Below are 5,136 nucleotides of genomic sequence, written 5' to 3' on the forward strand. Positions count from 1 at the left end.
CGACTGTGGTATTTTTGCCCTTACAATAGCAAACAACTGGGATGGAAGGGCTGTTCCAAAATTCACTGCCAAGGATGTCCCAAACATCAGGAAACAGCTGACCAACTCATGGATTGACAACGTGCACAACAATGCTCCATGGAAAGCCATCCTCAAGTTAGCAATGGCCAGTTTCTTTTCTTCCCTCACGTGTACTATTCTTTATGTTCTTGTTCTGAAGTTTGCCAGTATTTTTAAAGATTACTGCATCATCAGCATTACGGAAATGCTTTTGAATTTTTTTTCACCGCGGGATTGGATTCTTTTGGACCCGGGGAGTTGCATGTATAAGTAAATTTGACCAGGCAACTCAAATGTCATATCCAAACATCCCTAACTATATTGTGAGGCAAACTAATAATAAAGACGATAAAAGAAAATTAATATCATCATTACATAAGCAGAAGATTATTGCATCTTCAGCATTATAGATTTTTGCATGTAATTTATGGACCATCAGGGTGAGTTGCATGTATTCATTTTTTTGCTAGGCAATACAAAGCACAACAACAGGCAACTCACATTCCATCAACACGCAAAACAAACTACAAAGTGAGGCATGATAGTCACAAAAACCATAAAACAGAAACCCATAGTATTACCATTACATAAGCAGTTTTCGGATCTTCAAACATATAAAACTTCAAAATTCCAGGGGTAAAAAGTAGGAAGTTGACAATGCAAAATATTTTTCAACCATCCGTTCTTTGTGTGTACATCACACCAGTCTGGTCTTGCACTGTGCACCAGTGTGGTTAACAGACCCACAATAGTTGCACTTGTTTTTCCTCTTCGGGTGCAGCTCAAGTGCTGATTCAATTCTTTTTAACTTTGTCCTACCTTTTGTAGTTGATCTTGGAGGGTCTCTAGGAATTGTAGGGTCAGGTGTGGTAGTAGTTTCCCCAAAATGTGGTTCAACCATGGAAGCACCTTGCGCGGCCGCAACAGCTGCATGTAGTGATGCTATATTGAGTGGCGGGTGTTCATGTCTAGCAGGAGGTTGCCCAATGGTAGTTGAAAATGTGCTGCCACTTTCTTCTTGCATTGTAAAAGAACCGGGACGCTGTCCATGCCCACCATCAACTGTTGGTGACGCTCTAGGCGATTGTTCAAGTGCAGCACTAGTCACATACATTGTGTTTGCTGTGTTAGGGCCCTGGTTTGGTTGTACATCCCCCATAGGTTGTGATGCAGGCCAGTTTGTTGGTCTAGGACCCATATGTGGTGGGACAGGGCCTCTCACTAGTGCTGCATCCCCAAATATTTGTGGCACAACCCCTCTTAGTGTATGCACATGCCTTGGCCTTGGCACTGGCGCTGGAGGTCCCCTGGGCAGTGTTGAAGTCCTACTATTTGTTTGTTGCTGTCCACCTTCACTCATAGAGTTACCGGGTTGCACTGCTGCTTTTTTCCTCCCTGCTGCAGAAGTAGGTTTCTGCTGCCTACAAACAGAAGGACCTTCTTTAGGTCCATCAACATCCAACACATGTCCTCTTTTTGCCCGAGTATTACTAGGTGGTGGTGTAGAACCACCAGCTGATGCTTGAGGACCACCAGTGGGCCCAGCGGGAGGTACTGCCGGCTTATTCTTCCTTGACATGTTGAGATTTTGGATCTCATGACGTGCCCCACGCATGTGCTTCTTCACAATATCGGTTGCAGCATCTGACGCACTGGCAACCCGAGCAAGACTACCAAAATCCATCACCAAATTAGCATGCCTTAGTTCTTTCTTGGTTTGTGCTGGCAACTCATCGGGTTTATCCTCGACAGCGGGGGGTGCATCAGAAATTGCTAAAGGTGTCCATCTTCTAAGTATGTACCGCGCTGGGATTTCATCAACACCAAGTTGGTTGGAAACTTTCAAGATATGGCAGCATAGCATGTCCTCCCGCTCAATCTTGCAGCAGTCACATCTGTAGTCTCCAGCACCAGCTTCTACTGTGACAAAATAGCTCCTACAACCATATTTAGCAACCCACTCTCGATTTGGGTAAACCTCATACAAGTTTTCACCATGTGGTCGTACGTTGTACCTCGTAGTCAACTGAAACTCATCACGGAACTTCTCATACAAGTCCCTAGTATAGGAATCATATGCCTGCTTCTCAATGGGGTAAGACGACCACATTTCAGTCTCCAAGTGTCCTGTCCTGTAATCTTTTGAACCCTCTCGGACTAGTATGTGTGTTTGGATTTTCTGATATTGCTTCACGAAGTTCAAAATTGACTTGTGTGGGTTCACATATCGCTTAAGGACAACGTTGAACCCCTCACTGTGTTGAGTTGACTGCAAGAAAGGGAAGAACCGGTGCTTGAAGTAACAGGGCACCCATGTTTCTCGGTATTTGTATAAAGTCTCGAAGTGGGAGTCAGTCATAACCTCATACTTCAACATCATCTCAGTCCATCCCGCCTCAAATTCCTCTGGCGTCAAGGTAAAGTCAACACAATTGTTGAAATCTTTGGACAAGCCAGGGTTTCGCCCCAACAATGCTCCAAGTTTTTCTTGTGCCTTTTTCATAATGTGCCATCGGACAACAGCGGTGCACACTTGTAGGGAAGATTCTTTTAATTGATTGTGCCATTGCGATGTCTTGGTTGGTTATGATGTTGGTGGGTGCTACATCATGCATTGCCTCAAGGAAGGTCTGGAATAGCCAATCAAAGCTTGACGCCAACTCTTGCCTAACAAAACCACAACCCAACATGAATGACTTCCCATGCCTATTAATTCCAATGAATGACGCAAAGGGCATGTTGTACATGTTAGTCATATATGTTGTGTCAAAGGAGATGCAATCATGATAAGATTCCATGTAAGCCTTCCTTGATGCACCATCGACCCAGAAAATATTTTCAACCCTGTCATCCTCATCATACTTTATCTTGTAAAAAATTCTGGATCTTCTTTCTGCTGATCTTTAAAGTATGCAACTGTCTCTATCATATCCCCTTCTTTTGTAGCATCCCGGTTCAAGACCGTCTTGAGGTTTGTAATGTGCTTAGTGGTATAAGGGATAATGAGTTCCGTCCCATAGAATTCTGACATTATGTGCATCATACGACCTGCCGCCATCAAGTGACAATAGTGGTTAACCATTTTTTTACACAAAAATAGTATCAAGAACAATTTCTATTTCTTAGATGAAGGCAACTCAAATGCAGATTCTAGGCAAATCACAGAAGCTATACAACCAACTACGACAAAAATGTACCAGGCAATACACGAGCAAACTACACACAATAGTTATATGTTTCAAGCAAGTCAGACAAGAGTTGGAACCAAGAAACACAAAATTGTTACTTGCTACTTGCAACTACAGTCATACCAATCATAGGTAAGTCTAGATGCACATCAAAATTGTTTTACCGACAATAATCAGGCAAGTAGAAACTTCCAATCGAGCACAAACAGATAAGCGTTATGCAAGTTCAGCAACCAGAGTGTTAAACAAATCATGCATTATCATGCCCAGTTGCAAGCAAGTTCTTTGTTATTATCAAGCAAATAAGGCACATGTTTTCAAGCAAGTCAGACAGGGAGTTGGAAGCAATAAACAAAAAATTGTTAGGCATCTCCAGTGTGTCAAATTTTAACCATGTGTTAATGTTGGTGCTCGTTGTAGGGGCTAGGGGTGTTGGTTTAAACCTGTAGTCAAATTGCAGTTATGAAGATGTGTAAGGAATGCCCTTTCTTCTGCTGGGATCCCTTGGTGTGATCGCAGATACTTAGTCAAAGATGGCTTGTCAACCAATGGATGGTTGTGCTCGCCAACAAAGTGGATCACTTCCCATCTGCCATCAATTAGTTTCACAACCATCTTAGCTTTGCAACCAGTTTGCAATACTGTATCTCTCTTCTGCTTCTTGGTCGTCTTTTTGGTTTTACTGTCATCATCAAGAAAGACAATATCCTCATCTTGATCATCATTTTTTGTTTCGTCAACAATTTCATCTAGCATAGAAATATTTTCTGCCCCTCCGTCATCGACTTTAGGCTTTCGAAACTTGTTGCAAACAAATTGCTGCTTTATCAGCTCTCCAGTTTTTGCAGCCTTCCTTGAAGTATTCATTTTTATTGAAAAGCCAATATGCAATGAATAAGAATTGTAGTGGTTTTTTGCGCGACCTCATGCCCACATGAGGCTCCTTTGGTTGTGACCAAGCTTCATATCATTTTCAGCACCGAACCCATTAGCAACAGTCCCACCAGTATCTCTCGGTGCACCTGTGCCATCAAGGGTATGTCCATCACTCTCAGAAGCTACTGCTGCAGGTGTTTGTGTATTACCTAGAGCAGCCATCCCTTGGCTTGAGCGCCCATCCGTAAAAATTCCTTCTGTAGCAGGAACACTGACTTTCTGAATCATAGGAGGATTAGGTGATTCTGCAACAAACTCTGTATTTCCAGCAGCATGTTGTGTACAGTACACATGATCACCATTATTTTCATCGGGTTCCTCATTCAGGTCAATCATCGTCAACCTGATCATTTTTCAACATAAAAAAGATGAAGCTAGTTAGCTCAACGACGCAACCAACTATTCATCATCAAAATAGATGAAGCAAGCTAGCTCAATGAAGCTAGCAAGTAGCACACTTAATACAAGCAATCAATACAAGCAAGCAAGTAGCACACTTAATACAAGCAAGCTGCTGCCTTCGTTTTCACAGCTCATTAACTGAAGCAATGTACTAACTGCCTTCTCCAACACATCTCACAAGTTCAGTTCAGTGAAGCAAACACTTGATCAGTTGACTTGCCATTCCTAGCCTCAACTTTCTCCTTTCCTTTTTACAAGCAAGCAAATAAAACAGCACCCCAAGACCACCATAATCAGAGCAATAGAATAGCTTCAGTTTTTTGTACAGTAGTTCTTACAAGAATAGCTTCAGTTTTTTGCCTCATAGTGAAACTATTCTTGCTCAAAAAGTACTAGCAATTTGCCTTACTAAAATCTTTGGACTACCATGTTTCTAGCACTAATCAGGTGGTTAACAGGAGAAGTAGGGAAGCATGCAGGAAAGCAGGAGAGATGCTGCAAACCAAAGAGATGATGGATCCAACATGTTGGATGAGAAAGAGAAGCTTGC

The 5,136-nt window shown here is 42.3% G+C and overlaps 1 pseudogene; it reads right to left on the reverse strand.

Annotated features, from left to right (window-relative positions):
- Positions 1 to 696: 696 nt before the first annotated feature.
- LOC123441574 lies at positions 697 to 4,520 on the reverse strand (annotated as a pseudogene).
- Between the last annotated feature and the right edge of the window lie 616 nt (positions 4,521 to 5,136).

This window comes from Hordeum vulgare, chromosome 3H, assembly GCF_904849725.1.
Source record: "Hordeum vulgare subsp. vulgare chromosome 3H, MorexV3_pseudomolecules_assembly, whole genome shotgun sequence".
Lineage (NCBI taxonomy): Eukaryota > Viridiplantae > Streptophyta > Magnoliopsida > Poales > Poaceae > Hordeum > Hordeum vulgare.